The following is a 25528-nucleotide window of genomic DNA, read 5'->3' on the forward strand; positions in this document are numbered from 1 at the left end:
ACTTTTGAAAGGATAGCCTTGAGATCCAAGGGCGGACTTAAGTGTTCAGGCTATTGCAAATTATGGAGTCTCCGATATTCCTCCCGTCCCCCTTGAAAAAGGCTTTCCAACTTCCTCATGTGTTGAAGTCTCTTAGGTCGATGATTCCCTTGGCTACAATAGAAAGACTGGTTTCACAGTGTCAGCTCGAGGAGTTGTCTTTCCAAACAGGACTGGAGGAGCAACAACCCAAGACAATCAGGAGAAGCATCCCACACAGCCAAAACAGAAAGCTCTTGTCAGGATACTCCATCAAGCCTAATGCACTGGTCTCAGAACTTGCCCCAGGCTAGCCCGAGGAGATGTTATCACCGAACTCTTCTTTTGGGTCAGGCCCAAAGTCATTTGTCAAGGTTCACTACGAGCTGACTTTGGCCACTGGAATCATTGAGATGTTCGAGGATTTTTTAAATTTTATTTTAAGGGAAAGAAAAACCCTGTTTGGTGGATGAATATCTTTATTTCACTTCCTGCTGATTCAATGCGCTTTTGATTAGCCTTCCTGATTACCAGTTTCACGTGGGGGGAAGATGAGTGTGAGCGGTCTGGTGATTATGAGACACTTGCTAATAGGAGGACACCTCAGAAGCTGGATGGAAGGTGGAAGGCCCATCACACTTTGCCTGTTTACTTTGGACTTTCTTTAGATGCTAATAACTGCTAATTAGAGAGAGCAAGGAACACAGTGGTTGGTGACTCGCTTCTCAAACTCCGAATGATTGTACAATGGAAGCGGGCTGCTCCCTTTCAAAGACTTAATGCCAGCGATTTTGAGTGTCAGGTGTTGAGCTGGCTTCGCAAACCAAGAGGACCGGTTTCACTTGCAGGTGTTTAAGCAGAAAGCCCACCCTTGAAGGATTTACTTGACTGGTTGTTCAACAGGAAAAACACAACGGTGAGGATGAAAAGCTACAGATGCTTGAAGGCAAAGGTGCCCCTAGCTCGCGTCTTATGAAACCAAACGCGGCTGATATTATCACTGGAAACCTCCGTGTTGTAAAATACACCCGCAGGCTCTGAAACCCGATGATGGGCGTGGGCACTCCAACTCAGAAGCCTGGTGGCAGCATAGTTTGAAAACTGCACAGAAACTGTTACTGAAGGGAAAACAAGGCCCCGGTGAAGGTTAAAATTCCCAAGGAGATGATTAAACATTTTGAAAGGAATATTTTTTTTCCAGCACCAAGGAGATGAAACGCAGGGAGATCCAAGTGCTCTTTTGACGTTTCCCACTGGCTTACCTGGTTCTAAAGAACTACAGAACCAAGCCAGAATAATCTCAAACTGTCCGAGTTCAACTTCCTGTTTTACAGGAGGGCACAAGTGAAATAAAAAGTTGTGTTCAATGAGCAGGTGACCTGCTCTTCATGTGACACAGTAGGCTTAAGCTGTATGTCGTTAATGTATTAAAGTGTTACACCTTCCTTATTTGACACTGAGAGACTTCGGCAGAACCCAGCTTGATATTCTGCTCGTTGCCACTAAATTAGTACCGCTTGCTACTGACAGAAATAGTCAGGTAAAAGTAAGTTTTTCTTTGACCGAACAGTTCTAACTTGACTTTACAAAAATAAAGCTCATACTACCCTTTCCCGTTCCAGTCTGAGAGGAGCAGGCTCGAGGGCCAGTGACACCCAGAAATTAAGAGGTTTTTGGAACCCGGGGGGTCGCAGATGGTTGCTCTGAGGCTGTCAACATGCCACAAAATGAATAGATTGAATTGCACCACCAATGATATGGACACCTTTTGGACTACCATGAGAAAAAGAGAAAGAAAGAGGATTGGGAGGCCCACAAACGTTCAAAGAAGGCAAGACAGTGATCAGCCTGAAGGTACGCTCTCCCATAAACAGCGCCATGCTGAGAAAATACAAATGAAAAAAGACCATTAAGAGGCATGAAAAGAGAAACACCAAGCACAAGGATGACCAGAAGGGTCCACTGTGGGATGATGTCATACAGGGAGGCAGGTACAGGATACAATGAGGCTTGTCATTGGATGAGAAGGAAGGATGGGAGGGAGAAAAGTTTGAAGGAAGAGGAGGAGACAAGACAGTAACGGAAGACAGGAGGGGATTGCAGGGAGGCTGCCGCTGACAGAACATGGAAGCTGATGTTAAGACTCTACTCCGTACTTTTACAGGTTGTTATGAATGTTCTTAAGGCATCCCTTAAGATGTGCACAGGGCTCTGTATGTTTAGGTGGGCAACTATATCTTATCAATTGGATCAAAGGTTGTTGGGTCGTATGTTCTCTCTTGTGGAGAATTGAGTTAAGAGAGTGTGTGGCAGCTGGTGACACTTGGCTGACATAGCGTTGGGATGTGTGTTTTTGGTAAGATATTTATCAGATATCTTGGGGTACTGTGGTGCTGGGCCTGGTAGGGGATAAAAGACAGCATTTTATTTTATTTTTTTTATAATTTTACAACGACTGTCCACAAGGAGCCATCCCTGCCTATCTGCTGGACAGAGAGGGGCAGTCGAGAGCAAAAGTACTTTCCAACATGATTAAGCAGAAACAAAAGGGCAGGAAAATGGGAGGTCTCTCTATCCAAAGTTAAGAAGAAACAGAAGTATCGAAAGTTATTCAAACGGGAAAAAGAAAAAAGAAGGCATGGAGGATACGGTTACAAAAGTCTGCTTTGTTGGTGATGGTTTTACAAGAAAACCACCTAAATATCAAAGGTTCATTTACGCCAATGGGTCTATATTTCAAAAAATCCAATGTCACACACCCCAAGCTCAAAAGCTACCTTTTGCCTGCCTATATTCGGTATGAAAAAGAATCCATCATCCCCATTATATACAACCCTGGGTGTGATCTCCGAAGGTGCAGTTACTGAGAGAATGTGAGTGAGTTGGGCCTTGTGACACAGGAGGCATGGTGATTTGGGGAAAGTGTGCTCAAGTCACCAACAATCCGGCAAATGACAGGTGCGTAAACGCAGTCTTGCTGGTTTCACAGTGACACCACACAACTCATTCCACTCACTACACACTGTCAGGAAAACACCATCGCTGTGATCTTTCTGAACTACCAGGCAGCCTTGCCCCATGGGCAGTCATCAAGAAGCATTTATTAAATTGTAAAGGAAAATTAAAAAAAAAAAACAAAGTTCATTCATTAAAAACTAATAGACATTATTAACTCCTCGATAGCTAGATAATAATGTTCATACGGCTCTATAGTAAAATACTTTCGAGGCTCTAATTTAAATAGTTAATTTTAATTATGTGAATATATGCATGTGCCTGACGGTGCTCGAAGAGGTCAGAGGTGTGAGAACCCCTAGTGGTGAGGATACAGATAGATGTGAGTTAGCTGACCTGGCTGCTAGAGATTGACTTCAGGTGCTCAGTAAGGTAACTGTGTGCCTTTGTCTTCTAAGTCTTCAGCACTTAAAGTTCTCACTTTAAGTACGATTAAACATGCAGTCATTAAATCCCCTACATATTTGGCACCTAATCAGTACAACTCAGGAGAAGAGGGACTTGCCATCAGCCGAGGAAGGACCTTAGGAACACAGGATAACTGATTCCAAACAATGTCTTTGAAGAGGTATTCTTCACTGATTGCATCATGAGTATTTTGTATCCAATAAATAAAGTTAGTAATCAATAGCACTTCCTGTGATTAGCCATAATTTTGCAGAATTTGATGTTGAAATTGATACAATTTACAAGGTTTACTTTTTAATGTTTCTGGGTGTAGTTTTGACCTCCCACAGATATTTGCTTTATTGTATCGCAGTTTGAAGTACCTCAGGAGAAGACAAAGTGCAGCTGATGGTATTAAAAGAATGACCCACCTCAGTTATAAAAGTTCCTATTTGCATTCTAAGTTACAGTAGCAGCAGGGGGAGTATGGGAAGATATGAAGATATGCAATATCAGATAATGTTAAAAATCTCAGCAGGGAGCTTGAATTCTTCCCCCGTGACTTTCTGAACTATAGCTATTTAATTATGTAATAAAATAACCTGGGTGGAATTTCGCTCGCTGTTAACTTCCATGTTTGCTTTTGTAATGAAGTTGCCTATAAACAGCACAGAGACCTAAAAGGGATGGGGCAGTCCATCATGGTTTATAGATCCCACGTTTCTCTCTCACATTTGCAAATGCTAAGCCTTTCTTCTGGCCGTGAATACCGTACACTGGAAGTAAATCTATGTTCTCATTAATTACTCTCAAAAACAAAACAAAACAAAACAAAACATAACAAAACCAAACAACAAAAAACACAGGTTTTTACTCCTAAGCCAGTACTGGCTTAGTTTGCTTCCGGCTGTTGTGTTTGACCCACTACCAAAAGTTACTTATGAAGGAGAGGAATTATTTGATTTAGACATTATAGTCGATCACTGAAGAGCAGCAAAGGTGGAGCACAAGCTGGAACCTCTACATGGCTTCATGAAGGATGGGTTGACACTGGACTTGATACCCTTCCTAAGTATAAAATACACCTTCTAGCATTAAAGTGACCCAGGTGCTGGGTCTCAGCACTCAACAGCAGCCATTGTTCATCTTAACATTGTATCTTGGGTCTTTGTTTGTTTTTAAACTTTCAGTCATTTGTGCTGATCTTTTCAGTCAATAATTAGCCATTTCTTTAGTAACTTTAACTATTGCTACTCTTCTCCATTCATGGTCAGTTTAGTCTAGAGTGCTGTCATCATGAAGTCACGAAGGGAATCTGGCTGTAAAAGTTGGGAAATGTGTTCTTAGCTTCTGTAGTTTTCTGGACATAAGCTCAGTGAGTTCTTTCAGATGGAGAAGCGCCTGCATGAGTCTGGTCAACAAAGTAAAGCACAGACCACTAACTAAAAAGAGAGAATTTTAAAAAGAAACTCTAATTACACCAGTTTTAAAGGTGAGGTTCAATCAGCTTAGACCCAGTGCTTGCCATGTGGCGGCAACTTTCAGACTATCATGGTGAAATGCTAATTGTGCTACAGGAGAAATTTGGATTGACATCAAACTCCTTCCAGGAATCACTGCCTTTGCATGCGCCTGCCTCAGCTCTTGATTCAGAGATAAGACTACCCCAAGGCCCAAGCCTGCATACTTCATTCCTTGAGGCTAGAGATAATTTGGCCAGATCAAGCTATGTATTCAGTTGAAATAGTACAAGATCAGAATGGTGTCGTGGATTATCGTCTTTGTGTGTATCAGAGCAGTTAATACAGGATAATCTGGACAAAACAATGAAATGGTTGGGTGGAGGAGAAAACAGAAACCCATTACTCATAGCTGCTGGCTACATAGGAGCCTTTGAGGACATGGAGGACTCGACATCTGCTTCTAGTCTCCAGAGATGAGTGACAGGCTGTGGTGCTAACTTCCCAGTGGGTGAAGACACGGGCGCACTAAGGAGGTTGGCTGTTTGGGGCAGCTGCTCCCAGCTCCTCCCTCTTTTTCTATGGGGCACAGTGTTTCTCTACTTGATTGTGGGAATGGACAGAATGACAAACGGGTTGTGAAGAGGTTGCTCACTCCATATCCTATTACAGCCTCTACTGTCACATAAAAACCAACAATGGAATTTAGACATGACAAGGAATCAGCTGTTGTCCAACAGCATGAAGATGTCAGGGCAGAAGCATGCGCAGACTTGAAACACTCGAAGTTTAGAACATTCAGGAAAGGACGGGAAATTCAGTCACCACCTGACTGTCCTTGAAATGACACTGCCTCCTCTGTTATGTTGGAGAATGTATCGATCCTCACTTCACTTCAGTCTCCTAGTCTACACCGAGGGGCTGTGGTGCCGATTAAAAGATAATGTGCTCAGAGAGCTTAGCACAGTTTCCAGTTTATTATAAATATTCAATAATGCCAGCTTGTATTATTGTGGGTCTCGATTTCATAGACACACTTTAGGGAGAGATGTCATTCTCCTTGAAATGTCATACCTACGAGGTCCCAGCTTCAAGCTGCTAGCCTCCTTCACTCCTCTGAAGAATGCTCCTTCCTATCGGAGGATCTCAGCACCTTCAGCTCTGCCCGCCTTGCAGCAGTGCGTAGCTCTCTGCCAGTTTTCTCAAGATTTCCTTTCGGTCACCTCCAGCTGAGCCTACCCTGGTACATTCTGTGCTACTTTCAAAATCCACAAGCCAGGAACACAAAGTGCAGGAACAAGTGGTCTCATAAGCTTCGTGCTGCAGGCAGAAGCTCCTGGAATCCACGTGCCTGCAGGCACTCACCTAAACTATCTCGTTCTGAAGTTCTGCCTGAGGTCAGAGAGAACCCCAACATTGCTTCTATTTCAGCCATAAAGCACCCAACACAGGCACCCGTCCTTGGGTATGCTGACAAAACCTGGCCCTAGAAAACAAATATCTCCTTGCTAAAGGCAAAACAAACAGAGCTATTTGTTTTGTGCCACTCTGATATTAAGACTGCATAGTTCTCCGTTTCCTAAACTCCCCCAGTCGGTAAATCCTATGGAAAGATGTAAATACATTTTTTTCTCAAGAGGTTTGCATGCTCTCCCAGCAGAGGATGTGGTATAACGGGAAACAGCGGGGAAATGTCATTTTAAACAATGAACTTCAATGTTGAGGCCTCAGGAGGTTTCTTCGGGAAAAGATCTTTTGGGGAGCTCATTCGTTTTCTCGTTCTGGAATTCTTTAAAGTAGGGTACAGGTGAAGTGGCTGGCTCCAAGTTTTGTTTGTGTTTATGCTAAGGGTCAGGCTGGTCAAGTATCTGCCTTTGCTTAATCAGCCCACTGAGGGCTGGAGAGGAAGACCCTGCTTGAGAAATGTGTCCCCCTTTATAGGTTCCTGTCAGAAAGACAATGGTAACCCAATTAAACAATTCCCGAGGAAGCCAAGAGCAAAGCAGTAAAAAAAATGAGGTGAAAGGCACTTGGATGGCTCGCTCCTGCCTGAGCCTGCCAGCTCCATCACAGAGAACCTCGAAGAGGGGACATTTTAATGAGGAGACAGTCCTTGTAACAGACCTTCACCCTCAACTGGCTATTGTACCTGCAGCCGTAGCCTGGCAAATGGTCTGTGAGACGGGGAATTTGAAGAGCTTGATTTTCCTTACGTGGGAACTCAAATGAGGCTCCTGGGCATAAAGTTAGGAATGAGTAAACAAAAATATCGAAAAGGGACTCATGAAGAAAGGGAAAGAAAAGAAAAAAGACAGAGAAACAGAGAAATGCATTCCCATCGAGCCTTCTTTGAATGTGTTCAGCATTAGATCACATGGTTTGATTTTTCCCTGGTGGGTGCCATCTGGTAACACAGGTTGTTGCTCTTAGTACTTGCTCTGTTGTACTCGGCTATCTCTATCCCCCATGTACAGACAATGCTTCTGCAGGCCTACTATGTACCCACCGCACACATCACACCTCTTCATGGCTTGCCAAGTCCCCAGGCAGGCCTATTTTCACAAGGCACCAGATGTCTTTTCAGCCTGGAAACAAATGTTTTCTTTTGAGACATTTACAGAAGTTCGGTGGTGGTGCAGCTGGCCCACAGCAAGGGGACAAATACAGTGTTCGTTACACCATTATAATTTGGCACAGCATTTCTGTATAGGGCTGGAATCCACTAAAGGTACAGTAGAGTCAGAATGATACAGGAATCCTTGGAGAAGACATGAGACCAGATATATAGAAGAATCCCCTGTCATGGCAGAAATCACAAACCTAGCTGCAGATGGCCACAGGACAAGTGAACATGTCCAGCTGCTCTTGGGGTATGGAGTAGTGTAGGAGACACCTGGGCTGCCTTCCATCCATTTCTGAATTTGTTTCTTTACCACTTCTGTCTGAGGCAGGCAGACTGCAGATCAGCCGGGGCTCCTGTGACAGTGCATCCCTTTCCACAGAAAACATCTCCCCTTTTAACTTGCTGCAAATTGACCCATAAAAGCCTTTGGAACTGGGGCAAGAAATCATGCAAAAGACGCAGGTCCTCTGCAACACTTGCTTCTCAAGGCAAGCCAAGTGGCCGTTTGTCTGAAAACACTGCCGTCTTTGAAACTAAAATCTTCTGCCACGTAAATGCAATGAGTGCATTCTGGTATTTCCTTCTAAGTTCCTTCCAGATTCTGGGTCCAGATCTTGACAGGAGACAGGAGACGAGAGTATGACTAGTTAATATAAGACATAAGTGCGGGTGTTGCTGTAGCCAATTGTATCACTGTTGTCTGCGTTATACAAAATGGCTGGGAGTGCTACTCATACGCTTTGAAAAGGTAACAATATGATATGTCCACGGAGTGTTCTCCTTAGCATGACATAGCCTGGTTCGCAGCATTTACTATGAATTTGAAGGGTGCAGCTGGGAAGATGCAGAGTTTGCTAAGTAGATTAAGAAACATTCCCTAAACCTAAACGTCACAGAGGGCATCTACCCTTTCCTCACCGACGGGGTCCAAAGAAGATCCTACCCCATGATTCTTTTAAAGGCTCAGATTGTCAAATGAAGCATTATAAATGATCAGAACCAAGAGCTTATTAGTTTCTGTTTATGTCACAGGTGATGATAGCACTCTGTCCCCTTTATCCTTGATGCTACACATGATGCTGTGAGGCTCAGCGTAAGCTGTCCTCAGATGACAGCAGAACGAACAGATCCTTACTGACTCCTTTCTGGGACTCTGACACAGATAGTCTGTTATTTATTCCAGCAGATGGCATAGAACTTGTCTTCTAAAAGCATGAAAGTGTCAAACACAAGAGCAAATGCATGCTATATAGCTAAAAGGAAGTCATGGCCACCCATCATCTATGTCCTAATAGATGATTCAAGAATTCTTTCTTAGAAAGGTTAGTCACAGAAGAGAGGCTTTGCGTTATGCATATTAGGACACAAAATCAAGAGCTTACTTAACTTTCTGGGAATGCATATAGAACTATGCAGGAGAATTCATTTCTGGCAACTGGTTTTTGCTTTTACATACGTTACATCATATCAGAAATTATCCTACAGTATATTAATCTAGTGTAGGTTTCCTGGTTCAGTCCCTTCTGCCAGGATATTCACACCATTAGCTGTAGGCAGGGGTCACTTACTAGCTTTGTGTGTTAAGGTTCCTTTGTGAGTACACCATTCTCAGAATTGGGGCCAAAGTCAGGAAGCCGACTGCTGTCCTATCCCCAGTTCTATATTCCCTCCAAATCGGGATTTGGGCTCCAGTTCTCTTTAAGGAATGACAGCCACGGAGCAGCTGGGCCTGTTTGCTTTCTTGTTGCACCTGTACTTCTGCTTTGCAAGGCAAGGGAATGGATTTCCTTTAGAAAAATGTCAATTTCTAGAGCTCACAATTTGTCCAATCATTCATGGGCACATAATGCATCAAGACCAGGAAATGGGGAAAACAGCATCATTAGTAGATGGCTTAGGCTGTTCTGTTTTGCTCCTATTTAAAATTAATCTCTTCCTGTTCACTCTTCATTGATAAAAGCATCTTCCTTTGAAGATGAGTTAACTGAAAACCGCATGGAGATGTGCAAGTCTTCAAAACAGCCCCCTTGACTGCCGCATTGCTGGTGAACCTGAAGGGAAGTGGCAAGCGCAAACTGGACCTTCTGGTTACCTGATTTATGTAAAATCCGATTTCAAGTCGGCTTCCTTACGTGCTTATGTGCGACGGGGAGCAGTGTGACCATCAGTGATGGGTTAACAAAGAAAAACAAAACAAAACAAAAGGCAAAGCAAAGCCCCCCAAGCCAGTGTCTTGAAATTTTCATTTTCTGGATGTGCCCTGAGAACCTGAGGAGCTGAAACTTGCAGGTTATCTGAGTCATTATCTGAGAATCGTCTCTGGAACGTCCTGGGTCCTTGGAATGGCGGGTGGAAGAAGGCTTCCATGACTTGGTAACTAGAAGAACACAGTGGGTTCAGAGATAAGCGACGGTGTAGTGATGGAGTTTGTATGTGGTAGACATAAGAAGAGAGACTATGAGGTACAATGTTTGGGGAAGCTTTAGTCAAAGTAGGGCAAGGGGTTGTAACTGGGAAATTTGGAAGACTATGAAGGGGGGTGCCTGGAGTGCCACCATGAAGTCGCAGTCCCACTACATAAAACATCCCCAGACACATAGTAGGTGCTCAGTATTTACCTAAAGTGAGTTATAGTAAAATAACTAAATGTTTCTGAAGTGTAGTCTCCGGCTTCTACTTTGTTTTTATAACCATGTTTTTCTCTTCTTAGAATCACCTACATTTCCTGCAATTTGCTATGACCAGCCTAAACTCAGCCTTCGGGGATCCTTCTGAAGAATCCTCTCACCGATGTTGACATCTCTGCTGTCCGTTGTCATACATTCTAGGCTTGCTCCATTTGACAATGGGGGCTACCAGACACACGTGGCTGCTGAATACTTGGAATGTGGCTCCTGACATAGACTGAGAGGATTGTATGGTTTTAATATCATTACTAATCAACTTGTTTGGTTTTATCTTTTCCTAGAAAACTGAAAGTCATGTATAGCTTCCATTAGGCTTCTGCCATTCTTCTGTGAAGCCTTACTTTCTAGGTCCATATCGAGATGAAGCCAAGGGTTGGTCATGAGCTCCATTCTTTATTGTTTTCCCGCATGACACGCACTCACTCGTTTACTCATTCCAATGTGCTTTCACTTCCCACATTTGACAAACGTGGACTTGAAAGTGGGCAGAAGCACATTGGCTGGTAAGGAGTGGTCTACGACACGAGCACAGGTAAGCCCATCTTCTTCTACCTCGTTACACTGTAGAGATGCCGGTTAGAAGCCAAGAGTGTGAATAAATAGGCAGTGTTGGTGATAAAAGGAAGGTGATTGCAGAGAGAGAGCGCATCACTTTCACTGCCTGGCTATGTTCACCAAGGGGAAATGAAGACAGGCTTGTCTCCCAGATTCCTGGCTAAACAATGATGTCCACCAACAAAATAGGAAACAGGGTATACATACATTTTGAGGGGAAGAAATTTCAGGGTCAAGTCTGAGGTATCTGGGAGAAAACTAATGGGGTGTCCAGCAGTGAAATGGGACCTCCGTTAGATTTTAGCTTGGACATAACTCTTGTTCCTTAGTCCCCACCCTTCCTTCAGGCCTTTTAAGTTACAGGAAATTCTGCTGTCAAATTAAATTTAATTCTTGACTTGAACATTAAAATCATTTGCAATTTGGTCCCAAGCTGCATTTTTAGTTCTTTACTCTTGAACATGCACATCTCTCAGACAAATCAGAAAGAAAAAAAAAAAAGGCTTGGGGCAATAAAAGAGTTGCAAAATAGAGGTTACGTGAAATATGAAACATTTTCAGAGACAGAAGTCTCCCAAAGCCATTGATGGATGGCTGTGCCCTCTGTGGGTGTTCCCTTAAGATTTACACATAATGTGGACATTATCTAAGCTGTTTGCAACCTGAGGTACATCTACTAATCCTCTAGTGAGCTGTCTTTCAAAGCTACTTAATCCAATCACAGAATTCAGTTCCTTCTTTCCTCTCATGGAGAAACAACACCCCTAACCAAACCCCAGCAAACTAAACCGAACCTAACTAAAAGTACCACAACCATCATCACCCTACCCATCAAGGATGGCTTTTGGAAGGAATAAAATACTGGCATCTGGGGAGATGGAAAGGTAGACATGGTTAGACATGGCATTAGTAGATCATGTTAGGCATGCCTTGGTAAACCTGTTGGCTTCTCAAATTTACTTCTGGAATGGGAACTTTCTAGTCTTTTCCTCATCCCATTTCTCCTTTCTCTTCCTCTTTTCTTCATCTTCTCCCTGTAGCAAACCCCTCTCCCTCCCTGCTTGCTCCTAGTAGTAACCCTCACCTTTCTACTTTCTTCAGCATTGATTAGCTTTTAGCTTACTTTACTCTTCTGTTGATCATAATGCTCAGCCAGGAGGAAAGGATCCTTCTTTGGAGGGTGTGATTATGATTTTTAGTTAAGTAACTTCTTTCACCAAGCTTGGCTTCTCCTATGCTTGTCCAGTTTCTAACCAATTCAAAACCCAATCCAATTCTAGGAAGCAGGGCTATATCGTTCCTCTTCACTACCTAGCTACCCTCTCCCCTACATTTCTGACATGTCTCTCAGCACCCCTGCTTTTCTTTCGAATAGAGTTATTTTATTCGAACACAGTTATTTTGAAGATATCCTCTTTGATTGACATTTACTAGAGGATAGACTCTATGTGGCTTATACCAATCTATGGTAGGAAAATTTCATTAATTTGACTTCTATGTTTGTACACAAAAGGAATTCAGCACACACCTTTTCTATTTCATTTTATGTGAACTTAATAGTTCCTTATAAATCATGTATCTGCAGTCATATCTTCCCCCATTATGGCTCATAAGTGGATTTCAGATTTCTAGGGAAACAGATACAGCTCTGTGGCTGCAATCATCCAGTGATTTGCTAATGACTTAGAGTTTGGCAAGTACGATGCAATGTAGCTTATAATATTTATTTGCTCTCTTGGCTGAGATTTTAATTCCCCAAATCACATGTTCAGACAACACATTACTAATATACTTTGTCCTGTTTATCAGTGTTTATTTAGATCTATTTCAGAGAAAAATTCAAATGTGGCTACTTAACATAATTGAGTATTACAAGTATTTGTTTTGGTACTCACGGTTTGGGAACACACATATTAGACACACAGAGCAGCTATGGGTGAGAAGCTGTTGTTCCCAACCACAGTGGATTTCTTGATTAAGAAATCTTGATCAAGGAAAAGGTGAGCTAGTTGAATTTTGTTTCACCTTTTAAAAAATATTGTAAATGCCTTTTAACTAATCAAATACATCCCAAGTAGGCTGTTGGAATCTTCAAATTAAAGGACAATCCAGAGACTGTGTCCTAGTTCTAGTCACTGCCAGGTGAGTGACGCTGTCTCCTACCCTCTTGTTGACCCTACCTTCCTGTTCAGACTCTGAAAACTTTCAAGTGGAGCCATAATAATGGAAATTCATGTTAGAGATTGACTACTTGAAGTCTAAAACGTGTCTTTAGAAGAACATTCTAGAATGTTCAAATCTATGACCTCTTGACCATAGATAAGTTCAAAAGGTAGTGATGGTTAATAATAATAGGTTTTGCAGAATAGCAGGCAATAAGGAACAAAAACTTTAAAAAAAAAACCCAAAAACCCTAAGTCTCTACCCTCACACATCATTTTGGTGGTCAGACATAAGATACAGAATCTGGAGAGATGAATGGACTCATGGTTTCTGTATAATAATTAGCTCTCATGTAAGATATGCCATTATAGATTGTAGTTCTGTGTCGGACATCAAATGCTATTAGAAAGGACTCTGTAAAGCTTTAGGGCAGTGCTCCTCAACCTTCCTAGTGCTCTCACCCTTTAATACAGTTCTTCGCGTTGTGGTGACCCCCAACCATAAAATTATTTTTATTGCTACTGCATAGCTGTAATTGTGCTACTGTTGCTGAATCATAATGTAAATGCCCGGTATGTAGGCTCTGACATATGAGCCCTGTGAAAGGGTCATTCAACTGCCAGAGGGGTCATGACCCCAGGTTGAGAACAGCTGCTTTAGACGTTTCAGGTTAGGCATTCATTGCTTTCCTTAATTCCTACCTACAAAGATAGTAAGGCCAGAGCCTAACCCTTTCAGTTTAATAGTATCTCTGCCAGACACTAAAATACTATCTGTAATAAAAATTCCATAAATTCTTTCTATCTAATCATTTTCCATTTATCTGTCATAGAATCTCATAAGGATATCCCTCAAGATTCAATGACTTTTCCCTCAACTATATGTTTGACCGAATACTGAGATCATTCAGTCCAAAATAATTTGAGGTCGTTAGAAATGAATTTGCGATGTAGGCATTGGGAAACACAGAGTTGTTCTCATGGACTTTAGCTTCATTGGAAGAACACGACTCCTGTCCTTCTTTCTGTAGAGGTGATGCAGGGAGGAGAGTCCAAGCGATGGGAAGGGATCCCTCAGGTCCTTGGTTTTTCTCCAGGTAAACAGAGATGCTGTGTACCTGTGCCCCACTAGAGTGGAGACTTCCAGTCTTCCTAAGGGCATTTTATGGGATTAAATAATGGCCTACTCCCTTTGCTTGCCCAGGGCATTTCAAACTTCAACTCTGTTCCAGGGTTGAGTTGCAGTCAGAACAATTAGATGCACTAGTAAACTAGGGTAAATGTGTTAGCGATGGTTTACAAATTTATTACAATTACAGATTCACAATTACAAATTACCAATTTACAAATCATTGGCAATTCATTTGCCTGGCTGTCTGAGTAGGGTTTTCCACCCTAAATGGCAGTGCAGGCTTACAGAAGAGAGAGCCACTGGGAAAGAGTGCAGCAAAAATCTCTAAGTCTGAATTCATGCTTGGTCGCTCAGTACGACACTTATAACTCGCCCATGGGCTTTAGGGCAATTTTTTTTTTTTAGAAACTTGCTGTTCTACAGGAGAAAAAATAAAATCCAAACTCACATCCAGAGATCATTTCCTATTGCCGTGGCAGGCAGTAGGGGGAAGTGACACTTTGCAATTGTGTGTCTTGCTACTGATAAAGCTTCATTGGCCCAAGGATTTAGACCCATTGTGGTATTGCTCAGCAAGCTGCTACTTCAAATACATGCAAATAAAAACTGCTCTATAATTCTGGAGTAGTTCACTTTGTGTGAAGGGCCTTCATTGTAGACATTTCACTGTTATCTGTTCTGTCTCCACTCCCTCATGCCCACACCTTATCCCATCCCGCAGCACTACCCTGGGGGCTTTGGATCAAAGGATTTAAGTAACCAATAGTCAGATATAGTACAGATAATCGTATCTGTGCTAACATGAAAAGATGTTTTATTGTCATTATTTCCTAAATAAGATATTATACATTGTACTAGGTGTTATAGTTTACATGACAGTATATTTAGATTAAATGCAAAAGCCATACCATTTTACATGAAGGCCTTGACTATCTGCAGATTTTGGTACTGACGATGGTTCCTGGAACCAACCCCCATCCCCATAGATATTGAAATATAACAGAATTTGGGAGTGTGTATGTGTGTGTGTGTGTGTGTGTGTGTGTGTGTGTGTGTGTGTTTAAATCAATAGTATACATAATACATTGTATATGTTTGGATGCCTAGTTTAAAAAGAAGCCATGTTATCCACCCCAATATTGGGTGTCTGTTTTTTTCTTCCCTATCCAGCCTCCCTTTCCTGACCTCTCATGGATACTCCTTTACTTGGCAGAGTCAATCACACTACCTAGGTGGCAAGACCATGAACCAAGGTTCTAGCACTGGTTTTCAGATTTACCCCTGGGCCTGTGGTAGGGCTGTGTACATCAACCACAGAATAAGAATGTGGTTTCCTACCTTGCCTTCGCTCCTGAGAATTTCCCGGAGCCTCTGTCCTAGACTGGGTTCCGGTAAAAGACCTATGAGGGAAATTCTTGCCCAAGGATTTATCAACAGGATGTTCACTGTTAAGGGGACTAGGGCAATCAGGAGTAGCCAAACTGTCCTCAGTTGGAAAGGAGAGTTTGCCAGTTTCAGGGGGAGCTTCCCTTACCTGTAGGACTTCTGAAGCCCAGTTAGGGTCATGAATGACTGACCTGGAGTGAGAGGCATGAATACAGGAGTTTGGCTAGAATATTAACAGTCATGGTGAACTGATTTTCCACCCTAAGAAGCTACTAGAATAAGTTCTACAGCTTTCATGTTTCTCCAGGAAGCTTCTGACTTCAACCCTCCCTCCCTTCTCTTGTGTGAAACCATGTTATTTCTCCCACTACTCCCACTGACAATCCTCAGGAAATGTAAAAACCTCCCACTTGGAAGCCTTCTAGAGGCTTCCTGGAACTCTTAGGAAAATTTGAAATTCCTTCTTGGGATTGACCTTCTGCTGTGCCTCCAGCATCTGTCTCAGGCATGGCCATCCAGTCATCTGGCTCCTTTAGCATCTTGAAAACATGGGTTATCTTTCAGGTCAGAGCATTTTATTAAAAAAAATAAAGCCTTCAAGAGTTACTATGTTTATAGTAAATATCCACCTTGATTCCCACAGAGTTAAATTAATCAGGGCTCACCCTAATGAATTTTTGTCTGGCTGGATTATAAAATTAAGTAAGGTAAGTCTTAAAAAGAATAGATCTATATGCTTCAGCCTTCCCGGGAACATCTCTTTGTTACATATATAATCCATATATACATGGAAAATTATTTACCTGAAAATAAAATGTTTAGGTCAAACTTACTTTATCTTAGCATGGAAAAGACACCATTCTATAGTTTGGTCCCAAGTGCTGCACCAAACACACCTAAGATTTACCTGACATTTATTCCTTGTACCATATAAACTGATTTTTAAAAAATATTTATATATTTATTATATAATAATATTTATTAGATATATTTCTTTACTTACATTTCAAAGGTTATTTCCCTTCCTGGTTTCCTGTCCATAAGCCCCCAATCCCTCCCCTCCCCCTCCCCCATACGGGTGTTCCCCCTAAACATCCCCCTTATTGCCCTCCCCATATTCCCCTGCACTAGGGGTCCAACCTTGGCAAGACCAAGGGCATGCTGAAAGGGACTGGATGTAAACTGATTTTTAATAAAAACATTATAAAATTATTGTCTTTTACTAAGATTCACTTTGATATAAGTTTCTATCAGATTTTATGAAACCAGCGGTTTATATTCACACACAGACTAGAAATCTGTTCATGGTTTCCCCAAGGTTCCAGTCTTTACATGAGACATTAACAATTTCCCCTAATTTCAGGCATTCTGATTATGCTAAGCATGAAAAGGCTTAACCATGAAACAGCCTCACTGTGACTGTAATTTCCACAGAGCCAGCTACTAAACTCATCTGAGTTGTTGACTATTTTGCTTAATGTTAGGTCAAAGCAATCAGCTGTGGCCCATTTATCAGAAGCACAGTTGGCTTGTATCTTGCAAGGATCAGTCATCTTGATTATCCTAAATGTGTGGTAGACAAACAGCTACAAGAAACTTATCTGAATGATTCTACAAAGACTGTAGCCCTCCTTAGGAAGACGCTATCCATACATTGAAATACAGAAGAGTATTTTGTGGTGATGATCCTGGAATCATTAACAAGAACATCGCTCATCTGTGAGTGCTATAGCCAGGAAAACTTATTAAAAGTCATGTGAGTTACTTGGTGTAAAGAAGGACTACATTTGAGCTCAACATGGCCACCCTTAGCCAACACTGCCACCATTCTAGCCCACATTCAAAGGTTGCTGAAGTAGTCTGACTAGTTTTCCAAAGCAAGGCGACATTTCAAATGAGTTTCCTCAGTTAAAAATGGGAACCTTGGCATGGTAATATCCATGTCCCCGTGCTTCCTATTTTAAACGATATTCTAAGTAATTTAAACAGTATTCTAGTTTATGTTGTGCATATTTCCTTATCCATAGATACAGTCAGCCATCCTTATCTTCCAGCATATTTCTCAAACCAAAACATGAGGAGTCCATAACAAGCAAGTTGAGACAAGCTTCATATCATTGACCCACAAAGAACCACGATACAGCATCCCAAAGAGAAGAATCCTTTAGCATGTTGTTTAACAATGTGGGTGGCTTGGCAAATTTTCTTCTTTTCTTTTTTTTTTTTTTCGGAGCTGGGGACCGAACCCAGGGCCTTGCTCTTACTAGGCAAGCGCTCTTCCACTGTGCCAAATCCCCAACCCGGCAAATTTTCATGTAGGTCAAAGAACATCTGATCTGGCTGGAAACAGCCACTCAATGGTCAGTCATCATAAGACTAGAAGTAAGCATTGTTCTCTTTCAGCAGTCTTCAGTCTTATGACTTAATTCTGCTGTCCCTGGCTGATGGCCTCAATAGGAGCTATAGTCACCCATAAGAATGAGTGTATCAGCAGAAATACAAGAGAAACATTTTAAGAAAAGCTGTTTGATCCTTAAAGAATGCTATTTCCTAAACTTTGGCCATGTACTATTTGTACTGTTGTACTCACAAAAATGTATATATAATATCCTTTCTTTATGCCAATATACAATATACTTACAAAGCAAAAACAATAAAGTTTTATGACTACATAAAATAAAAATAGAATCCTTTAACTTAAATAATATCAGCATGCAAATATAATAGAGATTGAAAACAATTTTATCAAACTTTTATTATAGATACTATTGACCTCAGTACAGACCAAATGGACCTATTTCTACTACTCTCTTTTCTACCTAAGACTTGGAAGTATTCTAGTGTTGCATATCATGTGCGCTCTCTCTCTCTCTCTCTCTCTCTCTCTCTCTCTCTCTCTCTCTCTCTCTCTCTCTGTGTGTGTGTGTGTGTGTGTGGGTGTTGAAGAATAAGTGTCTACTCTTTGGGACCTTCACAGTTTGAGCGACTTCTCGCAGTGAGAACAGACGTTCAGAGTGTTGTATTAGAAGGGGTGTCCACTCTCTCAAGAGAAGTGGTCTCTATTTAAATGGAGATGGAGATGTTATTTCCAATCTGAGGTTTTCAGACCTGACATCTCACCTCCAGCTGTATTTGCTTTGTACTTAGAAAGATCGCTGAGTATGTTTCCTGTACTTTTGAGAATCAAAGCCAGACGACTATCTGAGGCAAGAGCTACACAAATCCATCTTTCAAGACTATTTATGAGCACACTTCATTTCCTCAGAAGGATCCTTGTTGGAAGTCAATGGAAATTTTCTTTCTTAAGGTATGTGGCATTGCCCCGGCTTTCTTCTTCACTTCTTAATATCCTCACAATGCAACAGTATTTCCTTCTCCCATCTCCTATACGAATTGTGGGAGTCATAAAAGTGTGCAACATGCATGGGATCTAAACACTAACTTCATCTGATGAATCAACCTTGAGATTCATTAACATGCCAGTTGCTCTAAGAGATGTTCTTGTAAATAACCTCTACACATCCTTATGACAAAGGGAAAGGGAAGGGACTGTCTAATCACATAGAAAACAAGAAAAGTTACTCATCTCTTGAAATCACCCATTTAGGAAAAATTTAATAAACTCAAATAAATGCACTATATTTTGCTTTCATTAATAAGATGACTAAGTTGGATGCAGCTGGAGCTGTGCTTCAATGTGATAAAAGTATGTTTCAGACAGGATGCTGGAGCCTCCTTGAGTTTATAGGAAACTTTATGAGAGAGGCTGTGTCTTTATGATTAGAACAGATCTTTATTAGCTCAGATGACAAGAACATTTCTCATCTTCACTTTTTTTCTTTCACTTACTGTCACTTTGTTGGCGCAGATGGCACACAGTCTCAGACTTGAAAGGAATGCTCACAAACTGACAGAGTGATTAGTTGGCATTGCAGCTCGGATGTGACTGAGGTCACTGCAGCACTCTGGCCTGTTTCTCCATGGGCATTCATTCATTCACCACTCATCCATCATTCATTCCTTCATGCTACCATGATATCCAGGCTATCAAGACTTTATGAAGGGTTGGCACTCTATGCTCTGAGTGTTAAACCATATAACTTCACTCAAGGAGAAATACAATAGGAAAAGAATGAAGTAACCAGTACAGTAATGTGTTGTGGTGGGGAAAATGCTGACATCAAGGTCATTTCCAGCCATCTTTTTGTGGCTGCATGCACCAGACCTAGCACAACATCATTCAGTGTGGGAGCCAGCCCATTGCTTTGCAGCACATGTTTCTGTTAGCTTAGCTTTTACCCATGGCTGGGAAGTTTTCTGATGGCAAATAATTGATTTTGTGAGGGATAAGGATCAATTTTTATGGCCTTCTGGTTATTTGTATTCAATTATGTGTGAGCTGAATTTTTTTGTGGAGCTTCTTTGAAGGGTGCACTCTTCTAATGATGTACTATAAAAGGAGATTTCCCCTTGACTTCAACGATTCACAAGGAAATAAACAAACAAATGGGAAATTGCCTTTTAAAACACTTAACCAGCCTTTGAGAATATAAAAAAAAATGTAGTGTAGGTCTCTAAGAATTGTAGGGTGTGTGTGTGTGTGTGTGTGTGTGTGTGTGTGTGTGATGGAATCAGTTCTTCTGAAGTCCTCCCATGTGAGTGACAGCTTGTGCAGAGTTGAGGGGAGTAGAGGGTGGGCTTCGTCTCTTGAAGAACTGAAGGACATATTGTGCCTATTTGCCAGCCTGCTGCCCTTTTTCCACTTTGCTCCCTTTCTTCTTTCCTTCTTGTCTCTACTCCCAACCTCTACTTGAATCCTGTCCATCTGAGTTTGAACCTAGCACCTCACACATGCTAGGCCAGTGTTATCGTTGAGCTATGTTCTCCGCCCATGCTGATGCCTTCAAAAGTTCGCAAAAACAGTTTAAAATGAGAAATTTACCATGTTCTAAAATATAAAGATTTATTTTCCTCAAGGAAAAAGCCCAAGAAGATTTTGGTAAAATATCTCAATTTTTTATGAGACTAAAACTGTATGCATGACATAAAACCAACCAGCATTTTAGAAACATAGAAATTACAGTTTAATTTAGAGAAACAGATGTCTTAAAATACCAGATACCAGGGAATCTGTCTATAAAATGCCCACAGTCTGAAAATGCTTTTAAATAGAAAAACAAAAACCACTAGAAGAAAGAGAATACAATAAACACAAAATTTGTTGTGACAATGAAAATAGAGAAGTTATGCTACTGTTTACTTGTATATTATATATTTTAAAATAAAATTATTTCATTTTTATTGAATATCAATAGCCGGTTGGGGTTACTCTGTAAAATGAATCTACCTGTTTTTATATGAAAAAGAAAGAAGCAATTTTTGAAAATTAACTTTTTTATAAACTTGTTCACCTTAGGTTGAAGTTGAATAATAATAATTTCTTCCCTCACCCTTTATATCCACTGACATCTAGTTCTTAGTTTTGAATGGGTGATCTCACAGCATCATAGCTTTCCAGACCCTGTAGCATGTAGACCCAAGTCTGCCATATTCCCTTAGAATAATGAGTACACATGGACATTCCCCTCTGGGTACCGCAGTTAAGATACCCAGGTACTGCAGGGTCAGGTGCAATGCAAATTCACTGATGGGGAAATTGAAAGATATCATTATCACCACATCATCTTACTAATGACCAACTCCATGGGGGGCTGCTTTCTTCAGAGATAAAAAGTAAGAGAAGGAAAAAGGGGAAGGGAGAAGAGAGAATGAGAAAGAGAGAGGGAGGGAGGGAGAGGGAGAGAGAAAGAAGGAGAGAGAGAGAGAGAGAGAGAGAGAGAGAGAGAGAGAAGAAGGAGGAGGAGGAGGAGGAGGAGGAGGAGGAGGAGGAGGAGGGGGAGGAGGAGTTGAAACAAGGATAAAGGAGCCACTGTGTCCCTAGGTTTTTGGCTTCCGGTATCTGCCAGAATCAGAAACATTCATCTCTCTCTTGTGCTGTTAGGTTCTTTTGCCGTGTAGTAGTCCTCTTCTTCCTCGTCTCTTTTCATATACAGCCATGACTCTCTTCTGTTTCACTTTGTATGGGTCCCTAGGAGATCAAGTCAGCTTGCTCAAAGGTCCCTTCACTTCAAACATCAATTCTATGCTTTTCAGCCAAGACTTTCTCCCTGACTTCCAGCTCCCCACTGGGGAGCCTATTCAATATTAAAGTCATCATATGTCAGGCAATATGCTAAGCCTTTTATAAATAGTAATCTATACAATCTTCACCACTAACACTAGAGTAGTAGTAAAATAGTTGCTGTGTTTATATCCGAGAAGAGGGAGACAGGAAATGGAATTTGCTTAATGTAACATGTTCAAATATTTGACAGTTTTGGTACTTCCCCTTGCCCAGTTTCTTTTCTTTGAACACTTTTGACTGAGGTAGCAGGTGCACGCCTGAGCATATGGATAAACGTGTCCGACCTATCTGTGTACTATGTGTCTCAAGCTGCCCAGCTCAGTGCTCTCCACGGGTTCCCCAACCTACTGAGAATAGGGCGAGCATCATCTTGCCCCTGCAGAGCACTGATGTAATTAACACATCTCAGTGTACAGGACGCTGTTTGTCGGACTTGTTTTCATTCTTTACACCAAGGTCCTGATCCTGAACTTGTGGAGCACAGTCTACAAAGAACATTTTCTTCTGTTTGAGTCTATTTTTAAGGGGGCCTCCCTTGTAACGATGGCAAAACTCAGTTTAGTGTCTGCCTTTGTGTGACACTGAACTTACACTTTCTAAAATACAAACCATAAACAAGAGCAGGCATTGGGCTGCTGGCTGTTGTCTCTCCACTACTGAGCTGCTATCTATCCCAGTTTTCTTTGTTTTTGCAGGCACTTTCTGGCTTCTCTGGTGACTGGCTCATTGCTAAGTGATCGGAAGTGACCACTTGGTCTCTCCTACTTGGTCTTTTCTTTCAAATATCAGCAACAGCTATGCCGTTTATGAGTGTAGTAGGCATCTGTTCTTTTAAGGAAGAATGGAACCCCACATTTCTCCCTATGTCAGTCATGGCTGCAATCCGAGGGCGGGAAGTGCTGTGATTGAAAGAGAATAACTAGATTAACCAAATTTTATGTCTAGTGCTATCTATGTAAAGCAGAAGCTAATAGACCCATTGACCAAACCCAGGTGTTTTATTTATGTTGCTCCTAAATGATATACATTTTTCCTTCTCTCTCTCTCTCTCTGGAAAGTGTAAAAGGCAGGAGTTGTCATGGACTCTTGCTTTTGACTGTACCTATAACAATGTTACTGTTGGGGTGTACCCTTTTCTATGAGAGTGGACTTTGTCGTCATGAATGGTGTGGAATATTTGAGGAAGCTCATTTCATTCTGAAGTTCAAAGCTTGTTTATTTATTTATTTATTTTTACAAATTTGTGCCACATTCATCAATTCTGTGACATATTCTATCCATTATTGATCTCAAATATTGTTTTAAATGACAATTGTGCTCTAAGAATATTTCAATCTATGAACTTGACTCTAAGTGTCTTTTGTTTTCATTCATTCACACAAATAACAACGCACACACACTCCAGGCTAGGTACAGAGGCAGTCACTGCTAAAAGTCAGTTCACCAATACCCAGTCTCTACTTTCAGTGACATCACCTTATCATCAATATTCAATTGATTATTGAATTCCTACTAAGTGATAGGGTACAAAGACTTGTAGAAATGAACTCCAGTATAATATAATAACTGTATCAATAGAATATTTGACAAAATAATGAAATCATGGAGGGAGATGTGATGAACTTTACAGAGGTACAAATGAAAACAAGTGAGGTAAATAGTTCAGGATATTAAAACAGACAAGATGGGAGGGAAAGGGTCTGGCAGAGAGCACATATAGACATCAGTGGGTACATCAAGAAGATGTGGTATTCGGCCACACAAAAGGATGAAATTCTGACATTTGTAGCACACCAAGACAGTAAGCCATGTGCACAACCAGGCCCCATATGATCACTCAGATGCAGGATCTGAAAATGTCCATCTCACAGAGGTTGAGAGTAGAGTGGTGGTCCCACAGGCTGAGAAGAGTCAGGGAGGGGGCATGAAGAAAGGTTCATTTGTGACAACTGTGTTAGTTAGACAGGAGCAAGTAGTTCTGGAATGCCATTAGAGAGCTTGGTCACTACAGACTATGATAACATATTGAACATTTCAAAAACACTCCAGGAAAAGATTTTGAAAGTTTCCAACACAGAAATAACAGGTGCTTGAGGAAGACAGGTTGATTTAACTTAATTTGAACATTGCACAATATACCTCTGTACCAACATATCATATTACATATCTGTAATGTTTCATGTATAAATTTAAAATTCAATTCTTAGAAGTGCTCTGAGAGTCATATTACTTTCTGGATGACCATTTCAAACTATTATAAAGGAAGTAGCCTATATTTTCTAATAGAAGATAACTAACAACTACAACCATATATGTGTATGACACGCATTTACAAATAATCTACAGATCACTGCAAATGTTTTCTGCGAGAGCCATCTGTAGAGTTCTTGAATTACTACTGTGCTGAGAGCAACTCAAAGTCCCATTGGAGCTTCAAGGCCCGTGTCCTTCTCCTAAGTTTGCTACGTCTAAGGACACCTGGAAGGCATCTTTCAACCTGCTACTAAGTTCCTCTGTTGTAGGGGTTAACAGAGTGGTCAGGGATTAAAAGCATTTAATGCAAGCCTTCTCCCAATCACACGATGAGTTCTCTACTTTACTCTTTTGTCCACAGCAAAATAAGACACTTTTTGAAGTCTTATGGAATTTTTAAGTTTTTAAAATTGGTATCAGATACTCTTAGATCCAAAATACAGATTGAAGATTTGGAACCACACTCTAAAATGAGTAGTTGATTGACCCTTGAGCAAGATAATTAATTCATCTCTTTAGGTCTGTTTCATTATCTTCAAAATAGCCCACTCAGGGCTATCGTGAGAATTATGTTATATGATGTATCTAAAATTTCTCACAGAGCTGTAGATATGGTATGCTCTTAAAGCAAAATGGCCCCTTTCTTCAGTGCTGAAATCAAACCTAGAGACTCATGCTGGCTAGGCAAGCAGGCTTCCATTGAGATACGTCTTCAAACCATCCTTATCCCTCTTCCTCTCCTTCTTCCTCCTCTGCCTCCTTCCCCTCCAGTACGACCTGTTGCTCTTTCTCCTGCTCTCTTCACGAGAGTCCTAATGATGACTCGGGGAGAAGACAAATTCTGTACAAATCCTCTAGCAAATCATCAGGTAAACGATTCTGACTCCACTTAGACACTCAAACAACTGTCCGTGGTAAGAATGACAACTTCCACAGGCGAAAGGTGAATTTGGTGTAAAATCGCTCAGGTCACAATCATTTTAAGTGAGGATTCAAATTCACTTCTATGTCTGAAGCATACGTATAGTTTCCAGGGCGTACCAGTTTTAAAAACTAAGTATTCTCTCTCACACCCATTAACCCATAAAACCTTGTTTGAATAGTAAGTCCAAATGTACTTTAGGTGTTGGCACATTCGTCTGTGTTTAATTTCTAGTCTGCTTATAGGCTTTTTTGTTTGTTTGTTTTTTAAAAGAAACCAAGTACACATGTTACTTTTTGTTGGAAATCTAATGTACTAAAATACATTTTAGATAATAACAAGCAATATAGAAATTATCGTAGAGTTTATTATTGACACGTCTGTGATGCCATAGAGACGCCAGGAGGTTGCGAGGAAGGGTCATAGGCCGTCTACCACCTACTGCAAAATGCAGCAGCCCCAGGAAGACCTTTCCAAGTTACAGTTGGCTTTTGTCAGGCATCCGTTGTCAGAGCTGGCCCACGCTCTGAAATGCTTCATGAATTTGCATGCCATCTTTGTAGAGGCCATGCTAATCTCTGCACTATTTTAGCTGTAGTGTACGTGCTGCCAAATCGAGCGCCACAGCAATATTTTTAACACAGCCAACTTGAGGGGCAAACAAAAACCTACCAATAGCTGCCCCTGGCTTGATCAATGGAGGCTAGTGCTATGAACACGGATCTTATTCTGGTTTGTGTGCTT

General features: G+C 41.2%; 1 protein-coding gene and 1 pseudogene across 15 annotated transcripts in view; one reads left to right on the plus strand and one right to left on the minus strand.

The window, feature by feature from the left end:
* The window catches only part of Magi2 (membrane associated guanylate kinase, WW and PDZ domain containing 2), a 1487762-nt gene that overhangs the window by 397109 nt on the left and 1065125 nt on the right, over nt 1–25528 (minus strand).
* Nucleotides 1736–2885, plus strand: LOC134486552 (ribosome biogenesis protein NSA2 homolog; annotated as a pseudogene).

The sequence above is a fragment of the Rattus norvegicus genome, chromosome 4 (assembly GCF_021556685.1).
Source record: "Rattus norvegicus strain SHRSP/BbbUtx chromosome 4, alternate assembly SHRSP_T2T, whole genome shotgun sequence".
Classification (NCBI taxonomy): Eukaryota; Metazoa; Chordata; class Mammalia; order Rodentia; family Muridae; genus Rattus; species Rattus norvegicus.